We start from the raw sequence: 24,530 nt of genomic DNA on the forward strand, positions 1-24,530 counted from the left end.
CATCTGCTCTAGTTTCTAGTTTTTAAAATTGAACAATGGAAATATACATATTTTTGTTTAAAATGGAATAATTGGAGAACCTCTGAGTACTTTTAGATGAGGATTTCAAGTAGTTAGTAAAGCCCAAATAAAATGAGGTGGCTGATGACTTAGTTATTTAGTAGATCTCTCATCCAATTTAATGTTAGTGCCATCATGATAATTTTTAGTTTTATGTTGTTTTTGTTTTTAAGAATATATTATTTAATTTTTAATTTATACCCATAATAGCCATTTGGATAGATCAAAGAGAAATAAGGGATGCCACTGCTGAGGTACAAGTGGATGGGAAGTATAAAAACAATACTAACTGCAAATTTGCCTCAGTGGGTTCTACACAAGATCCCATTATCTGTTACATTTATCTGTTCAAAATTCTGCTCAGTATCGAAAGATGCCTCCAGTACTTTGAAAATTAAACAGATAAAGTCTAGTGACTATTATATCTAATTTGGCTTTTCATTTGTGGGGAATAAAAACTCTCCACACCCACAATCCGTTACTTGAAGAGAAGAGCTTATAAATCACAGTTTAAAACCTTCCTTTTTTGTTTCATCATTTTTTAAAAATGGAAATTATAGAAATAAGCCCCTTGATTTTTGAAGTGTAAAATGCAGAATGCTAAACAAGGTCGTGAAAAGCTTTGTATACTTGTCTGTTGTATATGTTTAATGACATCTCTGGAATTGAAGTATAGAGAGTTTTTTTTGTCATTTTTAAAATGTTTTATTTACATCTAATTTTAGACTTAAACAGACTACCCAAGGATGCCCTTTACCCATCTTCTTACCCTTATCTAACCATAGAACAATTATCAAAGGTAAGAAATTAACATTGGCATAATACTATTAATTAAACTAGAGACTTTAGTCAGATTTCACTAATTTTCCATAAATGTCCTTTTTCTGTTCCAGGATCCAATCCAAGATCTCACATTTAATTTAGTTGCCATGTGTCCTTGGTCTCCTATAATTTGTGACATTTCATCAGGCTTTTCTTGTCTTTCATGACCTGATGTTTTCTCATTATTAGATTGAGTCTGTGAAGTATTGGGAAGGATAACAGGAGTGCTCTGCACCTGTCAGGGGGTAGATGATATCAATATATATTACTGGTAATATTAATTTTGATCACTTAGATAAGGTGGTGTCTGCCGGGTTTCTTCACTGTAAAACTACTATATTTCCATTCACAATTAATAAATATCAGGGACAGATATGCTTTAAAATTAATAAATATGTGGGGGGAAAATAGTTTTTCTGTTTCTGTATAAATTTTCGTTCACTAATTTTAGCAGCCGTTTGGTAGATCTTGCTTCCAGCAGTTTATTACTGTGGTGTCCCTACTCCCCATTTATTTATTTATTCAGCTTTCTATTTATATTTGTATGGACTCCTGGGTACTTATATTATTCTTTTGGGTTATAATCTAATACTCTTATTATTTATCTTGTTGTTGAAGTTGTACCAACTTAGGCCATCATGAGTGTATGCTGATACCTCTGACTCCAATCTACAACCAACCACATGGTTCATTCTGGCCTTCCCTTTTCGCTTGGTTTTCATTATCACAGTGTATTTACTTATTTGTTAAGTTTAGTATATGCATAGTTTCAGAATTGATAAACCATATTTCTGGGAGAAATACATTTACCAAATAGAATGTAAAGGTAGCATAAAATTATTTCTATCTATATCCGTACAGATGCTAATCAAATTACCTTTTTCTAAACATACGTAGCTGAGTTCATTTCTTCCCCACCCTCTTTATTCAGGTGTAATGTGGTTACTTTCATTTGTCACAGTCTGCTGCATTTCATCTTTCCCCTCCCATTCTGGTTGATTTTTTAAATGTACATATATAAAATCTATACATACATAGATTATATACTATATACGTACATAGATTATATACTATATATATAGATTATATACTATATACATATATATATTATATACTATATATAGTATATAATGTATACTATAAAGATTATATATACTATATACTATATGCTATACGTATATAGTATATTTGTGGAATATACTTCTATGGGTTTTGACAAATGCATGGAGTCATGGATGCACTACCATGGTTCCATACAGAATATTCCATCACCTTGAAAATTCCCATATGTTACCCTTTGTTTGTCAATGCCTTCCTCCGCCTTCCAACTTCTGCCATCCATTGTTCTGTCTTTGGTACTCAAGGATATGCCTTTTCCAAAGTACCTTATAAATGGATTCATGAAATATGTAACCTTTGAGATGTGGCTACTTTCACTTAATAAAGTGCATTTGAGATTAATCCACATTATTGTGTGGAAAAACAGTTTATTCTTTTTAGCTGCTGTCCCATATATGGGTGTACTACAGCTTGTTTATGCATTCACCAGTTGAGTAAAGGATACCTGAGTTGTTTCTATTCATTGGTGATTTTGAATAAAGCTGACATTAAACATTCAAATAAAGATTTTCATGTGAAAATAACTTTTCATTTTTTTGTAGTAAATATCTAGGAGTGGGATTTCTGGGTCATAATGGCAAACGTATTTTTAAGTTTATAAGAAACTACCAAACTGTTTTGCATTCCCACCTGCAGTGTATTGGAAAACCAGTTGTTCTGCATCCTCACCAACACTTGTACTTTTAAAACTTATTTTAGCCATTCTAATTAAGTGTTTAGTTGTATCCCAGTGAAGTTTTAATTTGCATTTCCCTAATGACATCTTTCCATGTCCTTATATGCCATTTGTATATCTTCTTTTTTGAAGTATTTGTTCAGATCTTTTAGACAGTTTTTAAATGTTTTCCTTTTATTTTCTTATTCTTGAATTTTGAGAATTCTTTATGTATTCTGGAAACAAGGGATTTTCTTTAGGCTTTCTGGAAATAAGGGCTTTGTCAGATGTATAATTTTCAAATGCTTTTTTTTTTCCCAGTTGTGCTTTCTGTTTTCATTCTTTTAACTCTGTCTTTCATAGAATAGTAGTAAATTTGGATAAAGTAGAATTTATCATCTTTTTCTTTTGAAGATCATTCCTTTACTGTCACATCTAAAAACTCTCTCTAATGCAAGATTTCCTTCTAAACCTTCTTCTTGGAGTTTGATAATTTTACATGTTAAATTTAGGTACATAATTTACTTTAAGTTAATTTTCATATAGGTTGAAATTCATATTTTTACATATGGATGTCCAATTTTTCCCACCATAATTTTTTGCAGACTAGTCTTTCTCCATTGAATTGCATTTGCACTTTTGACAAAAATCAGTTGACTATATTTATGTCTATCCATTTCTGTTTCATTGACCTACAGGCCTTTAAAAAAAGTCCTTTCATCAATGTATGGATTTTCAATATACAAATTCAACACATTGTTGGATGTATAGCTAACACTTTGAGGGTTGTTATTTAAATTATTTTTTTAAATTTTGAATTCTAATTATTCATAACTGGTATATAGAAATAATATTGATTTTTGTGTATCGATCTTGTATCCTGCAATCTTGTTAACACACTTACTTGTTTGAGGACATTTTTATAAGTTCTTTGGAATTCTTTACATATTAATTCATCTGTGAATAAAGACAGTTTTATTTCATTTTTTCTAATCTTTCTGCCTTTTATTCCTTCTCATTGTGTTATTGTACTGGCTAGAACTTCCAGTACAATGTCAAATTGGAGTGCTGAGAGAGTATATCCTGTCTTGTTTCCAGTCTTGGGGGTAATTCATTCAATCTTTCACCATTCAGTCTGATGTTATCTGTAGATATCTTATAGGTATGCTTTATCATCTTAAGAAAAGTCCCTTCTATTCTTAGTTTTCTGAGAGTTTGTATCATGAATTTATGTTGAATCTTATCAAATACTCTCTATGTCTACTAAGATGATAATGAGTTTTCTTTAGTAAATAATTTTTACTCTTATATTTGTTATTTTCTTCTCACTTTGGATTTACTTTGTTCTTCATTTTCTTGTTTCTTAAGATGGAAGCTTAGGTTATTGATTGGAGACCTTTCTTTTTTTCTAATATAAAAATTTAGGGAAGTGACATCACCATGATGGTGACATAGGTCACTCCGGACTTCAGTCCTCTTCACAAAAAATCAGCTAGCAGCTATTCATAGACGAGACACCATTGTGAAAATCCCAGAACCCGATGATGAGGCTGACATACCTCCTGGACAACAGAGACCAAGACAGACTGCATGACAAAGGTAAGAGAAGCCCCTCACCCAGGCCGTCACACTACTGCACCAAGAGGGCTCCCCTAGGCCTACAGCTCCTCTAGTGGGAAAAGAGAGCCCCTAAGGTGGACATCCATCTTCCACAGTGTTACAGGACACTTGCCAGGAGGCTTGTTTAGGTCTCACCTCATAGGGATCACTAGAGGAAACTGCAGAGCTTGGCCACTGGGGATCAGATAGAGACTGAGAAGAGAGGTAAGTCTTACAGTCCATCAGTGCTCAGATCTTTGCTGACCATGTTTCTGCTTGCACTGGTGCCCAAGCAGAGATCCCAATCAGCAGCTATACTCATCTGCAGAGCCAAGTCAGTAGCCCCATCTGGCCCAGGGGCTCGGCTGTTAGTTCTGCCTGAATTAGATCCCTAGCCGATGGACCATATCAGCTGTAGGACCCATTCTAGGTCCCTACCCGGTTAGGGGAGCAAATTTGTAGTCCCTTCCAATACTAAGCATAGCCTCCAGTCCTGCCCCAGCAGGAAGCATGGACTGGCAGCCACGGAGCATATCCTAAGGCCTGTGTGGCCAGGAAGCCAAGCCAGCAGCCCTGTTAACTATTAAACATAGCCTCTGGCCCCACATAACCAGGGAATCTGAGCAGTGACCCCGAGCAGCCTTGGAGTCCAGCCGATGGTACCACCCAGCTCTGGAGCCTTGCCTACAACCCCATCCTGCATCAGAATCCAGCCAGTGATACTCCCCACCCCAACCTCAGAGCCGTGAGGCTCTGTATAGCCTGTGACATCGCCTGACCAAGGAGCCTGGACAGCAACCCAGCCTAACTTTGAAGCAGTCTCCAGCCTCATCCAACTCTGGGGTACAACTAGACACCTCACACAACCAAGGAACCTGGCCAGTGACCTCACCCAACAGAAGATCACAGCCTGTGGCACTGCCTGATCACAGCACGGCGTGAAGTCCTATCTGACCTCAACACAGAGTCTAGCCAGCAGCAGCATCCCCTCAGAAAGCACAGCCTGAGGCCTCACCCACCCAGGGGAAATTTAGAACATAGCCTGGAGTCCCACCCAATCACAGAATCCAACCAGTGGTACCACCTTGCCAGGGAACACAGCCTTCCATCCTGCCCAACCAAAGGTGACTGCACAACCCCACTAGTAGACCCACCTGACCACAGAATGCAACCAGCAACCCACTTAAATGCAAAGCCCAGCCAGCAGGTCCACTCAATTGCAGAGCCCAGCCATTGCCAACCCCCTGCCACCAACTTCAGAGCATCAACAGTGGCCTTGCCCAGCAAGAGATTCCAGTAACAAGCCTCGCTTGCCCATGGATGCTACCAGCTGACCCAACCAGTAAATAAATAATAATCACATATATTAAGAAATTAGAAAGATCTCAAATAAATAACCCAACTTTATTTCTCAAGGGACTAGTAAAAGAAGCATATGCCCTAAGCCCAAAGTTAGCAAAAGGCAAGAAATAAAGATCAGAGCAGAAATGAATTAACTAGACGATAGGAAAACAATAGAAAAGATTAATAACACTAAGAGTTATTTCCTTGACAAGATAAAATTGACAAACCTTTAGGTAAAGTAATCAGAAAAAAGAGAGAGAGGACTCAGATAAATAAAATTATAACTGAAAGAAGAGACATTACAACTGATACCACAGAAATCCTAAAGATCATAAAATACTACTATATACTAACAAGTTGGACAACCTAGAAGAAATGAATAAACTCCTAGGAATATATAATTTACCAAGACTGAATCATGAAAAAATTTAATAAGTCTGAACAGACCAATAACAAGTAAGGATATTGGATTAGTAATTTTAAAAAATCCCCCAAAAGAAAAGTTAAGAACCATATGGTTTCACTGGAGAATTCTACCAAACATTTAAAGGAGAATTAACACTAATTCTTCTCAAATTTTTTCCAAAACTTAGAGAGGAAAGAACATTCCCCAAATCATTTTATGAGGCCAGCATTACCTGGATACCAAAGCCAGATAAGAACCCTACAATAAAAGAAAACTACAAGCCAATATCCCTGTTTATTATAGATGTAAAAATTCTCAACAAAATACTAGAAAACTAATTCAACAGTTCACTAAAAGGATCTTGATCAAGTGGGATTTATCCCTGGGATACGTGGTTCAAATTTCACAAATCAATAAATGTGATATACCACATTAACAGAATGAAAGATAAAAATCATATAATCATCTCAATAGATGGAGAAAAAAAGCATTTTACAAAACTCAACCAATTGGGTCTAGGAGGAACATACCTCAACTTAATAAAGGCCATATATGATAAGCCCACAGCTAACATCATACTCAATGGTGAAAGATTAAAAGATTTTCCTCTCAAATCAGGAACAAGACAAGGGTACCCTCTCTCACCACTTATAGTGGTAATTATTTCACAACATATACATATGTCAAATGATCATGTTGTACACTTTAAACTTACACAATATTATATGTCAGTTTTATATCACTAAAGCTTAGGTGAGGGGAAGAATTTAATGCTATCAGTTTCCCTCTAAGCACTGCTTCTTTGCATCTCTCAAATTTTGAAGTGTGGTATTTATATTTTCATTGAGGTCAAATATTTTTAAATTTCCATTGAGACTTCCTCAATGACAAATGGGGGCATTACAAGTATGTTGTTTGTTTTCCAAACATTTAGGGATTTTCCAGATAATTTTTTGTTATTTATATTTCTAGCTTAATTCTGTTATGATCCATGTATATACTTGGCATTTTGTTCTATTATTTTAAATTTTGTTGACGTTAGTTTTATGGTCACAATATGGTCTATCTTGGAGACTGTTCCAAATGCCCTAGTAATGAAAATGTATTCTGCTGCCATTTGGTAGAGTGTTCTACAAATGTGAATTAGCTCTAATTGTTAGATAATGTTCTTCATAACTTCTGTATCTTTACCTGCTTTCTGTATACTTTTTCTATCACAGTTTGTTGAAAGCCATACATCTTATATAGACACTGGAGACTGGTGTAAATAGTTTTATGCCTAGAAATAAGCACGCCTTCCTCTCTGATTGGGCTTTCGTGTGGGAATTTGAGTGTATTTAGGAGTTGTTCTGGGTTGAAGGTCTTTTGTTGCGTTGGTTACCCTTAGAGTACCACAAGCATCAAATTCCTATAGTGATTGTGTTTGGGGGCGAGGGAGCTGATTTGACCGGAATATCTGCTTTTCCTTTTAGGTCTTTCCTTTGAACTGTTCTAAGACAGGGTCTGTTTTGGGTCTGTCAGCTGTGTCTGGCTGTTACTTGCTACTGGAATCTCATCAGTGGGATGGGGGAGAGGGGGGAGCCATGGTATGTTGGGGAAGTAGTGGAGAGTGTTCTCTGTTGTTCTGATTAACCCCCATTCTTAGGCAGGCACCTGTCCCTGGGCTTTTTTAGCTTTTTTCTCCAACCCTACCACTTAGTCCTGGGCCCACCATGTATTCCTGTCCCTCCTGAGGGATCCAGATTTTTTCTCCCTGTTGCCTTCCCCAGAGTCTGTGAATTTTCACCTGGGTCCTAAGGGTAAAAATGTTTTGTTGACCTTCATTCCACAAATTAAGGCTTTCTTTGTAGGGAAAATAGGGGAAATGGTCTAGATGGAGTCCTGTACCTCTCCTGCAGAAGCTGTGTTTCTCCCCCCACAGGGTCTTCACCACAACAAAGGCTTTTTAAGGGCTCTTTCCTAATTATTCTGTGAAAGCGTGATGAGGTTCATGAAGAAGGAGCCTGTCGGAGGGTGCTGAAGAACTTCAATTTCTTTCACAGTCTCCTGCCAGCTACGTTTGCCCCTCACCACATTGTGATCTAGTCTAACTGAACTCTTCTTCCTGATGCCTAGGGACCTCTACTCCAGGTAAGTAGGTGTTCACATCTCTTTGCTCCCTTAGGTACCTGTGTCTCCTTGGCTTTGAGACTAGTTGATTGCCCTGTGCCTCCTTTCTCCAATGGATTTGAAAAAAGTCGTGAATTTGCACTTTATCCAGATTTTTGATTATTTGTTTATTTTTTTTTTAGTTATCAGGGTGAGAGAGATGCTCTCATATCCTTGAGCAGAAACCAGAAGCCATTTAGGAAGCTTTTAAGGGGCAATCTGGTTAAGAGCAGGGACCACGGATCTTGTCTTAAAGTGGCAACTGTACAGCATTTTATTTTAAGAGTAAGAAATCCTTTGTCCCAAATCAAAGAATAGGGAGAAGGGGAAGCAGCTGATAGAAACCTGGAAGCCGAAAGGTGAGCTAACAACTCCCTCCCACCTTATACCATCACCCTATACAGTTTGGTCACTGTGTCCAAACCACTTAAAAGTCAAAAAGCCACTAGCTTCCTCACTCTGTCTCTCTTTCTCTCTCTCACCCACCTTTTGCAGTTTCTGTCTCTATTGTTGTGTCTCTTTATCTGTCTTCCTCTCCACCGTACCCCTCAGTAAAATGGCTAAAACAGGGCCTCGTCCCTTTTTCATGTCACAGAGTAAACTTTCTAAACTATGGGAGCAAAAAGGAAATTCTGTCCCTGTCATGCCTTGGGGATATGGTTGACAGCGTTTTTTTGTCTTGTTTCATTTTTTTAATCTTCAGCCATTAGCTGCCTTGTCTCCACTTGACAATCCACACAGGAGTGGTTGTCTAATTCCCCCCTCAGCCCTTTCTCCATTGGAATCTTGCCAGATGATACGGTTCAAAATTGATGAAGTCACTTCAAAAAGTTTTAAGGAGGTTCCTGACTGTATATATAACTGTGGAAAGGTTTATGAGTCACAAAATCCTAGGCTTGTAGAGGCTGTAGGCAAATGTGTAGTGATTGTCTCCTAGTTTTCACTCCTGCTCACTTGTTCTGACCCTTTTTGCAATAGTCTGATAACCTTATACCTGAATTTTATCTGCACTGCAAGTGATTCCCCACTAGCCCTGCATGGCTGTGTGCTCGGTGTACTATTTTCCTTTTGCTTTGTGATGATTTCTCATTCTGCATTCATAGGTCAGTCCTGCCCTGCTCCATAATTGCACAGACCTTCAGGAACCTAGGTCAGGTTCACAGGTGTTGCTTCTTATAGTCTAGGAGAAGAATTTGGATATCCCTGTGCAAACTTCTAGGAGAAGAATTTGGGTATCACTGTCTGCCTCATTAAGAGAGTAAATGTGTGAGCGAATAGAAGAACAAGATAACAAACTAGCTAGGAGTCCCAGCCACAAAAGACTTCTCACAGAGAAGTAACTTAAACTAAGTTTTGAAGGATGTTTATATCTGAGATTGGTAAAGAGGTGAAGCAAATGCCCTAAAAATTACATAAATCATCCCTCTGTACCAACACTCCCTTTCCAGGATTAACACCATGTCAGTACATTGCTGGCAGCCAATGTCACCATCATTTTTCCTCCTCCTCTGATCTCTACCTTATTTCTTAGATATTTTAGTTTTGCTTATGTTGATAATTCAATACTACAGCTTCCTCTGTGTTTCCATTCTGTGGAGCCACACAGGTCACTTTTGATCCTGCATCAGCAGCCCATTTACTGTTGAATGCCTGAGACCTTTCATATCCTTTATACCTGTTATGACTCACTCTCTTAGATGCATGATACTTGCTCTTGAATTTTGTGAAAGCTTTATTTTTTTGATAATTCTCACTTCACCCAAACCATCTGTTTCTTCCAAGATTCTACCTTGAGGTGCTTCAATGCTGACTAACCAGCACCCTAGTATCATGGACTCCTCAGTAAACTGGCTAAGACAGTTTATGCCAGGAATACCCCCTTGCTGGATACTCTTTCAATATTTTACCAAGAGTCTCTTTAGCTAAGAAGTTTATTTGCACAAACTGCTGAAGAGACTGTTGGGGGTAAAATATTGAAAGAGTAGAGAGCACCCAGGCACATTGGTTTTTTCTGAATTCAAAGCTCTTGAAGCTGAGGAGTGGGGGGGAGGGAGGGGGTGTGAGCATGGGGTGATTCATAACAGTACATCTGTCATTCAGATTATCTTCCGTCTTAGCCCTAGGGACCCAAGCCTGAATCCTGAAGGGAGAGATCTGAACAAGAAAGCCAGTAAAGGCTCTAAATCATAGGGACACTAATTGCAAATTGGCATCAGGTTTGCCAGCATAGGAGCCTTTGGAGAACCTTCATCATCTCTTCAGGTGATCATCGTTAAGACCTCTGACTTCATTTTATACATACAAGTGTTTCTCCCATTGTGGCATGGGAGAAAATGTCATAAAGTTTTCCCCTTCGAACTTAAAAATATTTTGTCTGGTTTGATGGTGTTAATCTTTTCACAATGTGTGCATCATCAAATCATCATGTACACTTTAAACATATTATTACTTTATTTGTCAATTATACCTCAATAAAGCTGAAAAAAATCTGATTTACACTTTTTAAAACTCTCTAAAATATCTCCAGCAAGGTAAAAAGGTAGGATCTCCGTGTTTAAATTTGTTGCAGAAATTTACATAGACATTACATTTGAATTTGAAGAGTATACTTTAAAAAATTAAATTTGTAAGTTCATAGCAACAAGCAACAGTGATAATTTTGTTACTACTATTTGTTTCTTTTTTTGGTTTTTGTTTAATTATAGAAATGTAGGTGTATTTTCCTTTATTACTCCAAATATATTTCAAAATTTGTTTTATCAAGTACAATTTATACATAGTGAAATGCACAGATCTTGTAAGTACTGATATATATCTCAGTCTTGACCAAAATATAAAGTATTACTATCACCTATCTCAGAAATTTCACTTCTGAGTAGTGAAAAGGCTCTAAATCATAGGGACACTAATTGCAAATTGGCATCAGGTTTGCCAGCATAGGCGCCTTTGGAGAACCTTCACCATCTCTTCAGGTGATCATCATTAAGACCGCTGACTTCATTTTATACATACAAGTGTTTCTCCCATTGTGGAATGGGAGAAAATGTCATAAAGTTTTCCCCTTCGAACCCCCTTCCAGTCAATGTTGCCCCCTAAAGTCACCAGTATTCTTATTTTTATCACCATAGTTTGGTTTTGCTATTCTTGAGTACCATAAAAGTGGAAATATATAGTGTTTAGTTTTATGTCTTGCTTCTTTTGCTCACTGTAATTTTTTAGGGATTGTTTAATGCATCAATTAAACGTTCTTTTTAAAATTTTTGAACAATTCTTCACTCTAATAACTTACTGCAATTTGTTTATCCATTCCCCCAGTGATAAGCATCAGAGTTGTTTCTAGTTTTGTACTATTCTGAATAAAGCTGTTTTAAACAGTCTTGTGCAAGTGTATCATGAACATATGTTTTTGTTTCTTTTAGATAAATACTTGTAGTAGGCAGAATAATGGCCTCTCAGATACCCACATCCCCAGAACCTGGAATAAATTAGTTAAGTTACATGTCGAGGGGAATTCTGGTAGCAGATGGAAGTAATGTTGCTAATCATTAGCTGACCTTAAAACAGGGAGAACGCACTGGATATCCAGGTGGGCCCACTGTCATCAACTAGCTCCTTAAATGTGGAAGATGGAGGCCGGAGAGTCAGTGCCAGAGAGATGTGGTGAGAGAAAGCCCAGACTGGATGTTGCCAGCCTTGAAAGTAGAAGGAGTGCATAAGCCGAGAAATGTGGGCAACCCCTGAAAGCTGGAAAAGGCACAAAAATGGATTTTCTCCTTGAGCCTCCAGAAAGGAAGAGAGACCTGTCGTCACCTTGATTTTAGCCTAGTGAGACCCACTTTGGACTTCTGAACTCTAGAATGGTAAGATAATAATTTTGTTTTGATTTTAGCTACTAAGTTTGGGATAATTTGTTCCAACGACAACAGGAAAGTACTACAATATCAATGAGTGAAACACTGAGTCATATGGTAGGCATATAATTAACTTCATAAGGAATTACTGGATTTTTTTTCAAGCATACTAATTTACATTCTCTCCCATCAACAGTACATAAGAATTTGGTTGCTCCAAAAGCTTGCCAACATTTAGTGTTGTTCATCTTTTAATTTTAGCCATTTTGTTAGAAGTATTATCAAGTTGTAGTGTTAATTTGATGACTAATGATATTGGGCACATTTTCATGTATTTAATATCCATTTCTAGGAAATATCTCAGTTCTGGGATATATCTGTTCAAGACCTTGGCCTGTTTGTAGTTGTGTTGTTTGCCTTTTTATTATTTATTTGTAAGAGTATTTAGTATGTTCTGGATATAAATCTTTTATCACATATAGGTATTGTCAACACATTCCTCCCACCTCTGTCTTGTCTTAATATTTTCTTTATGACATCTACTGATAAGCAGATATTTTAAAATTTAATTGAACCAAATCTATCTTTTTAGTTTAATATTTAGAGCTCTTTGTCTCATGGCTTAAAAGTCTTTGTCTGACCCAAGGTCGTAATATTAATCTATCACTTAAGCTAGAACTTCTAGAGTTTTAGCTTTTAATTTTTATATGTGACATGAAATGGGAATCAAGCTTCACCATTTTCCTTACTTTAGTTGCAAACAATTTGTTGAAAAGACTTTCTTTTCCCCATTAAACTGCATTGGCATCATTCAACCATACAAGTAAGTATTTATTTCTGCATGTTCTATCTATTTGTCTATTTGTATTCCAATGCCACAGTGGCTGTTACTGTCACTTAATAGTAATTCTTTAAATAGTGTAATGTCTCCAAATCTTTTTTTGAGGATTGCATCTTCTAGATCTTTGACTTTTACATAAGTTTTAGAATCAGATTGTCAATGTCTATGCTATTTTTTTATTTCAATTGCCTTGAATCTATAGATTTGGAAAAAATGGGAATCTTAAAAATATTGAATTTTCAATTCATGAATATGGCATTTTTTAAAAATTTACATCGTCTTTAGATTTTCTCTTAACAAAGTTTTCTAATTTTTAGTATAGACTTAAATATGTCTTTCATTAAATTCCTAAGTATTTTGTGGGTTTGGGAGTGCTATTAAATTGTACAGCTTACTAATATCTTCCAATAACTTGTTGATGTTAAAATCAGTTGATTTCTGTATGTTGACCTTGTATTCTAGGATCTATCTTATTCATTATACAATTAGTCATTGTATCTTTCTAGGTTTCATAGGATTTTTATACATAAAAATAATAATTTTTTGCATAGTCACACAACCATGTCATCTGTGCATAAATATAAATGTATTTTTTTCTCTTCCAATCTTTATACCATGCATTTTTCCTTGCCATATTGCACTGGGTAGGAGATTTCGTACAATGTTGGATAGAATAGTAAGAATAAATACCTTCACCTTGTTTTTGATATTAGGGAAAAATTGGTGTGTGTCAATTTCAACTATCATGTATAGCCATATTAGTATTAAATAAATCATAGGACATATGAAGTAACATGGAGATGGGATCTTTAGGAGTGTGGGCTATAATACAGTTCTTGGAAACCTACTGTAGTTCACTTCTATGCTTGTAGGAGAACATTTAGAACCACAAGTGAATACTCATGAGGGTTCCATGAAAATGAAGAGAAGTATAAGTGGGGTGGGAACTGGGAAAAGGAAGCCAGATGGCATACCCATCTGAGACTCTTGGTATGTGCATGCTCCAGTTACTTCCCCCATTTGTAGTTAAACACAGAAATATAAATGAGTGGTCTACCCACTGCCTCATGCTGTTAATTCTAGGAATAGTTGCAGTTGAGGCTTTCTCCAAGGCAGTCAAAGCCACCTCCAGGAACCAATTAGTCTCTTCCTATTACCTCAGTCCTACTAGTGAAATCCACTCAGTCGCAGGGATCATAATCAACCCCATTTACAGCACCTGCCCAGTCCACTTAACAGAAGGTATAAGACTTCCTTCCTCTTTGCTTTCTCAAAGTGTTGTCCTATAATTTGAAAAGCTGAGTGACATTATACTTATGCGGTCAGTGTGAGGACTTCTCCACACAAGCTGAGCAGTAACTAACCCCTCTGCAAGACAATTTCATCTCTCCACAGTGTGGAAAGGAGGAGGTATGACAAGTAAGCAGCTCACTCACGTGGTAGCATTAGCTGAATTTGCAAACTAATCCTCCGCGTGGAAAGTTCCCATCATCTCAGCTCTCAAAAGCTGAGCTGACTTAGAAAGACTGCTTCTTTCCAACCAGATCAGTGTTACTTGTCTTATCTCAATTTAAAGCCATTTGATTGGGAAGCCTCCCCTGAATTCCCAAACCAGATCCAGCTCCCCTGAGATATATGCTTTTTCGTCACACCGCTGGCATCGTGACAGCAAGAAGGTGGTAGTATTTCACAGTTAAGAGTGTGGCCTCCTTGGGACCCCAGCTGCCTGCCTTTGAACCCAACTCTACTAGTTATTAGCATATAATTTGGAGAAGTTTTTAACTTCTGTGTCTCAGTTGCTTCATATTTAAAATAGAGATAATGTATCTGTCTCATAGGGTTTTTTTCAAGGTAAAGTAACTTTATGTAAATTTTTATGTGAAGCACTTAATAGTTGACATAAATATTGCCTACTGTTTATCACAGTTTTTAATTATTAATTTTTACTTGGTTCATTCATTAAACACTCAATTTATTAAAATGCCTGCTATGTGCCAAGCTTGCTGTAGGATATACCAGTGAACAAAATCTCTGCCTTTAAGGGGCTTCTATTCTAGTCAGAGAGAAAGAAAATAACACAGCTAATAAATTAAAACATTATATAGTATGTGAGAAAATGATTTTTAAAAATAGAAAGAAGAGGGCTTCCCTGGTGGCACGGTGGTTGAGAGTCCCCCTGCCGATGCAGGGGACGCGGGTTCGTGCCCTGGTCCGGGAAGGTCCCACATGCCGCGGAGCGGCTGGGCCTGTGAGCCATGGCCACTGAGCCTGCGCGTCCAGAGCCTGTGCTCCGCAACGGGAGAGGCCACAACAGTGAGAGGCCCGCGTACCACAAAAAAAACAAAAATAGAAAGAATAGAGCAGAACAAGGAAAATTGCGAGTACTTAGAATGGATTGTAACTTTAAGTGAGTATGGTCATGGAAGGCCTCATGGAGATGTGACATTTGAGCAAAAACTTAGAACAGATTTCTGGGTGAAGATTGTTCGCACGGCAGGGCTATTGCAAAGGTTCTGAGGTCTGAGTGTGTGTGGCCTGTGCAAGATCAGGGAAGCCAATGTGGCAGGAGAATGAGCAGGTGAAAAGATGAGGAAATGAGCTGAGGAGGTGGTGGCCTGGGCCCTTTGGGCCAGCACAAGGGCTCCAGTTTCTGCTCTCAGTGAAATGGGAGCTATTGTAGGATTTTGAGCAGAGAAATAACATGGTCTGACTTGCATTTTGAAAGCATCGCTCTTGTTCTGTTGAGAACAGGCCATGTGTAAGGGTAGCAAGACTCAAAAACAAGGAGACCTGATAGGAAACTAGCTGAAATCCACATGTGAGATGATAGTGGCTCAGACTATGGGTATCAGGGGAGAGGTGAAGATATAATCGGATTCTGGATACATCTCGCCACAGAGAGAACAGACTCCTTGATGGAATGTTGGCAAGGGCAGCGTAGAGAAAGAGATAACTATCTCCCTTACTCACCGGAAGATCAGTCGTGACCATGTTCGTTGTTGCTGATTGTTATTTCTTTAAGTAGGAAAATGCCTGGCACCTAGGTGTCACCATTGTTCAATGGAAGAAGGAAAACAATATTCTAAGAGATTGAAGTTTAAACTAGAATTTCAATTCATTTTTAATCAAATCTTTTAAAAATTATTCTTAACCAGAGCACTCCTATCCCAGCACTTAAGAACCTGGAGAATCTCTTAGTAATCTGTAGGTTGACTGACGTAGCTGAAATCAGAGCACAGGGAGGTAGAGTATTTTAATAGATATTTTTATTGTGCAAAAAAAAAGCCTAGTACCCTGCATAGTACTCCCCCCCGAGGCCTGAGTCACTGTTGTTCTTCCCTGTATAGTGTTTGTGAACATCAAATACACATGGGCACTTGCAGCAGTTTGCACATACTCCTTAGATGTGTAATATCATCGCCTTGGCTGTCAGCAAGTCTTGCTCTTGGAGCCACTCAATTTAAAAAGATTTTTACAAGTACCTGATCTCACACTTTCTATTAGTTTTCATTAAGTCATTGGAGAGAGAGGCACACTGACTAGGAATTTACATCTAAGATGGGATCTTTGTTTAATTATTTTGCCCCTTTTTAATCCTTGTTCCTCTACAAATGTACCAACAAGTTTCCAGAAGAGATTCTGGCAGCTGAAAGTGATCTCTTGCCTTTCTCATACTTTATAACTGCTTAATAGTATCCTGCGTCAGTTCTTTAATTTTCTTCATAAGGTGATGTAATGCCTATTGGACAATAAATAGAAAATGTTACTTCATTGATTTTTTTTTTTTTCTTTCCCCCCAAGTAGTAGAAGGGAATTTCCTTCCCTTTTCACACTGTGACACGGTCCTCCTGGTGACTGCAGTACACAGTTGTGCATTTCGTAGCTGGGAACAGAAGAAGGGAACCCAGGTTGAACCAACACATTGGGTCTCATTAGCACTGATAGTTCAGTACTTCCTCATAGCTGATTGGGGTATTTTTTCAGTGAACTAAACACATGCCACAAATTCCACACGTACAATATTTATTAAACACCTTTATTTTCCATAGATCATTTTTTTGGAATAATTCCTTAGGAAGTCAAAATTCCAAACAAGTTACACAAATTTTGCTTGTACAGCTAGCCAGCTGACCACAGGTTTTCTTTAAACTATGTCCAACTCTGGTAACTGGTACAATAAGACCAATTTGAAACCCATTTGACTAATTCAAAACCAAAAGGCAGCTATCTCGCACTGAGAAATCTGCATCTTTTAAATGATTACTTCTTTGGAAAAATAAGTATGTTCAGTAAACTCAAGAATTCTTATATCTCTTAAGAGCATTAGATAGCCTGTGTCTGATAGGACTTGCCTCCTACACCTAGACATTTTATAAAAAGAAAAAATGTTATGGGCTTAAATAGAGGAACATAAAACTGCTGTATGCAGACGTACCCAAAGCCGCCTCAAGAAAGAGGCGTCAACCATGAAATTATATTGATTAGAAGTGAAAACACCTTATTAGGTATAAGGTCATTTGGGGGGCTCACTGACTATAAATGTCTGTTCCCAGCTTCTAAAATAGCAAGAGGAAATGGAAAAACACAAAAACGATCATTGATAGGGTAAGAAGGATGTGGTGTAATAATGAAAATACAAAACAAAAACCTTGATTAAACGCAACATTGCCGTGTATCAATGGCATCATTAGCTGTTAGGCTTCAGGACTTTTAATAGGGAATCAAAGACCAAAATGAGAATGATTTAGAATCTGTTATTCAGGAGACAAGGAATTGGAATGATAATCATCCCAAATGAGCCAAAAATAAGGGATTAAGAAAAGGTATTTAAAAGTGAGTAAGAGTAAAATATACAAATTTAAGCCAAAACAAGCTAATACCTCATTACAATGACTTGACATTTAAGGCAAGCACACAGTTCCAAATCCAGCTCTATGAAAGTCACTTTTATTATTAATAACATCTGCTAGACACTTTCTGTGGTTGCAGGTACACTAGAAGCGACTTAACTATTTTGATATCTAAATTTAACAATTTTCCCATAAACAAGAACTTTGCAGAGTGGCACATTACAGACAAGACATTTTTCTACTAAAAATCCTAAGTGATGATATCTGTCGACCCACCTACCTATTTACCTACCTACCTATTTATCTCTCCATTCAAATAACTTGCATCTCTGTACTGTGATGTATGCCCACACACCAAAAGAAATGCTCCAAACTCCCAAATCTCCTAACATCTTTGAGAATAGGTGCATTTGCAGAAACCCTCTACGGATCTGTGATGTGTGGGGCTTTAATGCTTTGCTCCCATGCAGTACACAGGAAGTAAGAAAAACATTTCAAGTACCGGACATTAATAATACCCCCATCCTCAAAGGAGGACCCACTCCTAATGGAAAGATTATTCTCCAAACCTCATCAGCCATGCCAGCCTCAAGGAGACTCGCTCTCCCACCTGAACCTGCAGCAATTTCTTCCTCCGCTGCTCTTGCCAGACATTAGCTGTTGCCATTCTCCACAAAGGGACATTAATAGTCTTGAAGGCAATATGCTGTTTTTTGTTCTTGCTTCCTTGTCCCCTCCCTTGTTGCTCATTAACTTATATCTGCCCTCTAGGAATATAACTAAGTAATCATCTAAGGTCAGGTAGAAAGCTCTTGCAGCTTCACAGATAAAGAATAGAGGGAAAAGATTTCTTTTTTTAAAAAAAAAATCCTTGCTTTCCTTTTTTTAAAAAATTTTATTTATTTATTTTGGCTGTGTTGGGTCTTCGTTTCTGTGCGAGGGCTTTCTCTAGTTGCGGTGAGCTGGAGCCACTCTTCATCGCGGTGCGCGGGCCTCGCACTGTCGCGGCCTCTCTTGTCGCGGAGCACAGGCTCCAGACGCGCAGGCTCAGTAGTTGTGGCTCACGGGCCTAGTCGCTCCGCGGCATGTGGGACCGTCCCAGACCAGGGCTCGAACCCGTGTCCCCTGCACTGGCAGTCAGATTCTCAACCACTGCGCCACTAGGGAAGCCCAGAGGGAAAAGATTTTTTTAAGTCAATTATTAAAACCAAGATAACTCATTCTTCATGAACCAGAGATCAGCTACTCCAAATGTCCTTAGTGTTGGTGATCATCAATGTCATATAATACATTTGAACTCATTCTGGATTCAAAGTCCACTTTCTCACCTCTTAAAGTGTACCGTCTATTGACAGAAAACATGCTCGAGGTTAGCAGAGATGACAAAACATGTTGAAATAACACAAACAGCTTGTCCTCTGCATCGTGCCACATGGTGCCCTTTAGTGCTTAAAGGAGAGAGAACCTTTCTTTGTTTCTTGGAGGGAATGTTAGCTAAATTCAAGTATATAATATATCCAAGCAAAAAAATACTTGTCTGGAATTAGAGATCCTATTCTGCAAGAAAACTAGACTCTTAAGTGAATTTCAGGGTTACTTAAAAGGTTAAGACTAAATTTTCTGAATATATTTACAAAATAGGGAAAACAAAGATCTGCTGGGAGAGCAGCATGCTGGGGTATACAAGGCATAGGTAGCCCTCCCAGCCATTCTGCAGATTCATGCACCCTGAGGCTGAGTCATTCTTGCAAAATACCGTATAGGAATTTTCACTTCCTCTGTCAACCAGCAAAGAACCTTTGGGCAAGTTGAACAGAAAACTACTTTTCTAACTCCTGTGTTGTATTAGATATTGGATTCAGTGTTCCCTTTTGAAAAAGCCTTATTTGACCCCTAGCCATGACACACTCCGTCCCAATTTAAAGTCTCTTTTATACACTGAAAAGAAGATGCTGTGAGATATTCAGATGCCTATTGTCTGGGCTGTAATGACTATGATTCAGCTAAGGTTTGCTGAGGATATTGACATTCCTGGAGGAAGGGCACTGAAGTGCACTGCACAGGCCTCTGGGGAATCTCAGTCCTTTCCTTATGCAAAGATACTCTCAGATACTTCAGAACTGTGGTAATATTACGCTTTAGAAGGTGAGGAAAGTGCTTTTTTCCCCTCCAGGTGGGACAACGAATACAACTTCTTGACCACTGTAACAGCTTTTTCAGAGTTTCTAAAGATCAAGTCCACAAACATTTTATTTGCCCTGAAATTTTCCTATTGAGAGAAATTAATCATGCTGCCCTGTTCCTTAAACTTCCACTTACCTTCAGGTTTCTCCCCTAGTCATATTTCTCTAACGAGCACAGATTTCCTTTTAAACTTGCAAAAATAAGATGCAGACCATATTAATGATTGGGCAGCTTCCTGCACTGGTGTTTATTTTATGGTAACTCATATTGCAGAATATGCCTTTTAAATGAGCATAATTTATGTAACAAAAGTATAGCAAAAGTCATCTAACTCCTTACTACTCAAAGCTTGGTTGTATGCCCAGTGACTGTTGAAAGCATTGGTAGTTGACCAGGTCAACAAGGATTCAAGAGTCTGGGTAGGAGGCTAGCTTTCAGAGCTAGAGCAAAAGGCCAGATCTGAAAGATTCAAACTACATTTAAAAAACTGAAAGTTTTAGGGCTTCCCTGGTGGCGCAGTGGTTGAGAGTCCGCCTGCCGATGCAGGGGACGCGGGTTCGTGCCCCGGTCCGGGAAGATCCCACGTGCCGCAGAGCGGCTAAGCCCGTGAGCCGTGGCCGCTGAGCCTGCGCGTCCGGAGCCTGTGCTCCGCAACGGGAGAGGCCACAACAGTGAGGCCCACGTACCACAAAAAAAAAAAAAAAAAAGAAAGTTTTACTGGAGATGACATTGTCAACCAGTGTATTCCCACCCAGAAATTATATTCCCAAGGATATTTTCTAAGTATTGGTTCTCTTCTTTTTTTAATCATCAAAGCTTTTCCAGTGCTGCTATGCCTGAAGAAAATATATATGTACTTTGCAAACACTTTTTTAAAATTATGTATGTCCCCTAGATAGTCTCCATACCTCTAATAGTATTTCTCTTTTGAGTATAGTCTAAGAATATTTTTTTTCTTCTCAGTTTGAGAGATTTAAGGAAAAGAAAATCTAGTATCACTTTTAATCATTATTTAACCTTAAAAACTGCAGTACTGTCACCTAGAGTTAAGATTCCCACTATGTTTTCTCCTTTAAGTAGTGTGCCTTGTCTCTTGCATTGTAGCAACTGTTTCCTATTTTGGCCAAGCCCACAAGCACCTGTAAAGGGACCCTACCTTCTTATAGCAGCTCCGGGAAGATTTCCTTCTCTAACCCTTACCCCGCCCCCATCTCTCTCCACCATAAAGGATTCTTTTCAGTCTCATAAGTTCACCTACCCATGCTAGAAAATAAAAGAATAAGTGCTATCTGGAGGCTTGCAAAATGATGAAAGTGTCTATTCCAAAGATTTTTCTAACACGAGTTTTCTCACTCCACATGAACCCTAGCTTTACATTTCTTGCCCCACCTAACACAAAGGAGGTTCACCTTTAATTCGTCTCAGTGGCCGATTGCCAGGTATGCTGTATCCAGCTTGAGAACTGAGCCCTCAGGGGAGAGCTCAGATTGAAAGACCAACTGTAAGAACCTGCCGTGTGCCTTTGGCGTGTGACTGAGCACGTAAGACCCTCTATGCAGCCAACTTGAGGATATGCTGGTTCTGATGCATACATGAAAGAAAATCTAGGGCTGAGTAGTGGGTGTGTGTTTCTAAACGTCTGTGTGGGAGGCATGTCTCTGAGTCTAGTCAGTTCTACCCCTGAACTGTGTTTCCTATCTGTCTTCAGCTGTGACAATAGAGATAGAGAGTAGGAGTTCAGATCCTTATCCATTCACTGGTACTTGAAATGTAACAGTGCCCTTAACAGTTGATTTCCTATTCTAGAATCTAACTTTCCGAGCTGATTGTGTCTTACGTGGGATTAACGTAGCGTCCTGCCTAACTGACTCAAGTACAAACTGTATATTTAGTTGTACTTTTATTCATTTTCGGTCTGGCTCCTATAAAATAGATTTTAAAAATTTAATGGTAAAACTCATTTTTTTCTAATATAGTCAAATGTCATACCACAAAATTTTACTGAATTACCATCCAAATTCCTTTCTTCCCTGGGAGGAACATCTAGAACTATAAAGCAAGGAAATTATAGCTCTTGTAATTCACTATAGCTCTCTAATATACATACAGCACAGAAAATACATGACTTAATATCTTGTCACATTAAACCAAGAAGAGCTTAAATGGGCAAGATGTGGAGGTTAATGAGCTTCTTTGTACTTTCTGTTAATCTCTGATGCTTCTCTTCTGGTCCCTCTGTATCTGCACAGAAGTTTTTCTTTTATAATTTAAGTAAAAACCTTTGTGAATTAAGGGGCATATCTTCAAATGTTCCATATGAAGAGATGACTAGTGTCAACATCTGATTCCTTCCTACTCATAGCTGACACATCTCTACACCTAAGCATCTAAAATGTTCTAGGCTGAAATCATTACCTAGTGGACCACTTGGGAGTGAGACTGGAAATCTCCTCATCTCTTTTAATTAATAACTCACCCATTTTGACTCTTCCTTTTTTTTCTATCCTTCATCTTCTCGGCTTAGATATCACCTTGTATATTCAATCCATTCTGTTTTATTTTTATAGTTCCTCTGTTTTAATAAGCTGTACTCACATTACAAAAATATGATTTAGTACCGATTTTCTTGGGAAAATAAATACTATTTAGAATATATTGGGATGAAACAGGCTCTTCTGAGTTTGCCTGGAAACTATTCCTATGGGAAAATGAATTCAAAGATTCAATATCAAATTACAAATACAATGTAGAAATGTAAACGACATGTAAGTTCAGGCATGCTAAGTGATTTTTCTGGCCCTATTGCTCTTACAGAGGAAATATCACTCCTGAAATATCCCATCACCGATTAAGGACATGATCAGAGTTATATTAACCCCAACACTTCATTCAGGGAGTATGGCTTCAAGAATTCTAATTGCATCCATCAATTCTTCATTTATAAAGTGTCTATTAAGCATCTATCAATATGGCTGCCAGTTCAAAACAAAAAACATGAGCTCAGCCCTGCTTACTTTTACAAACCCCAGTCTCCCCATCCCCTATAAAAGGGGGAGACATAATAGAATCTCTTGAGTGGACAATGACTGAATATGTAGTTTGGATAAATCTCTTCAGGCAATTCTGATACACCCATCCATGCCCATTTGAGAAGCCCTGTTCTATATCCTTTCTGTTGGAAATTTCATTTACTCCCATGGCTTCAAATAACTTTAATATGCAAATAACCCTCAAGTCTATACTTTAACATAGTTTTCTCCCCTGAACCCCCAAACCTTCTGCTTCTAGATTGCCTCCTTTAAAGTGGTCCCTCACGTAAAATTTCTTCAAAATCAAACTCAGGTTCAGCTGCCCTGTATATTGAACTGTGCCTAGGTTTCTACTTCATTTGATATCACTGTGCACATAGCTGCTGATATTGGAGACTTAAAGGCATTATTGTCTCTAGAACGTAACATCTTATCTGTCTCAGAGTCTAGTTAGTTCTTTACCCACAGTGTATCTCGAAACTGTCCCATGTTCTTGGTCTCCACTGCCACTAGATACAAAACCTTTACTGACTGGTATTTAAACAACTGCCAATGTCCAATTGCAATTCCATCCCTGGTACAGTTCTTCAGTTATTATTCTAAAGCAGAAATCAGATAACTTCAGTCCTTTCCTTGAAAACTTCGAAGGTATCTTCATCACCTACCAGATTAAACTATTATAATGGAGGATATAACACTCTGCAAATCCTAACTTTATTTCATAATCTGCCACTTTCTCTCTCCCTTGAACTTGAAGCACAGAAAATTTCTGATTTCTAAAGAACATTTGTCCTCCAGTGCCTCTGCATATTTGAAGCTGCTCCATTTCGTAGGACATAATATATAAATTGAGAATAGCAGTTGTTATCTTACAGATTTGTTAGAGGGTTATTAAGTGAGATGTTTCTGAAGCCCTGAATACATATCCTAGTACAAAATTAATGTTCAATAAGTGGTAGCTATTTAATGCTGTTTGTTTTTACCTGACAGTTTTAATTTAGCATTATATTGTGAATATTTCTCCATGCTATCAAATAGTTTTTGAAAATATGATTATAAACTGCTGCATAGTAATAAATAACATGGATACACCTTAATTTATTATGCCAAGTCCCTATCGGTGAACATTTATATTGTTTTCAACTCTTTACTCTTATAAATAACACTATAATAAACATCATAATACATAAATCTTTGAGAACACCTCCAAATATTTTCCTAGGATAAATTACTGGAAGTAGAACAGTTTAAGACTCTAGAAACTTATTGTCAAACTACTCTCCAGAGAGGTAACAACTGATGTTGCTACTAGCAGTATCTGAGAGCTCCTTCATTTGCACCCTTCCAAATATACCTAGTATATTCTTTCTCCCTCTCTCTTTACTAGTATAATGGTATCTTGTTTGTTTTTGTTACAACAACCAAATAGTCCTCCATATTTAATCCATTAGGCTCTTTTAGTAGCAGAGAGGAGAGAAACCCATTTGCCTCAAAGAATCTTGGAAGGTTTTATCGACCTGTCTTTTGGACTCATGGGAGTAGACTCTGTAGATTTCAAGCTTTGTCCAAAGGGTTGCCTGACCTTTATTTAACCACATCTTAAATTAATCACGCCTACTATC

The 24,530-nt window shown here is 37.9% G+C and overlaps 1 long non-coding RNA gene across 7 annotated transcripts in view; it reads left to right on the top strand.

Moving 5' to 3' along the window:
* The window catches only part of LOC307182973, a 459,338-nt gene that overhangs the window by 310,922 nt on the left and 123,886 nt on the right, over positions 1–24,530 (top strand). For 4 of the 7 annotated variants that reach the window (XR_013827315.1, XR_013827317.1, XR_013827318.1 and 1 more), the window contains 4 exons: positions 4,082–4,255; positions 7,927–8,135; positions 10,271–10,415; positions 11,718–12,344. This is a non-coding gene — a long non-coding RNA (uncharacterized lncRNA). Of the gene's footprint in view, positions 1–4,081; positions 4,256–7,225; positions 7,269–7,926; positions 8,136–10,270; positions 10,416–11,717; positions 12,345–24,530 lie in introns of those variants that run through there. The other 3 variants (XR_013827314.1, XR_013827313.1, XR_013827316.1) reach the window with 3 other exon arrangements.

The sequence above is a fragment of the Stenella coeruleoalba genome (genome assembly GCF_951394435.1).
Source record: "Stenella coeruleoalba genome assembly, chromosome: 2".
Lineage (NCBI taxonomy): Eukaryota > Metazoa > Chordata > Mammalia > Artiodactyla > Delphinidae > Stenella > Stenella coeruleoalba.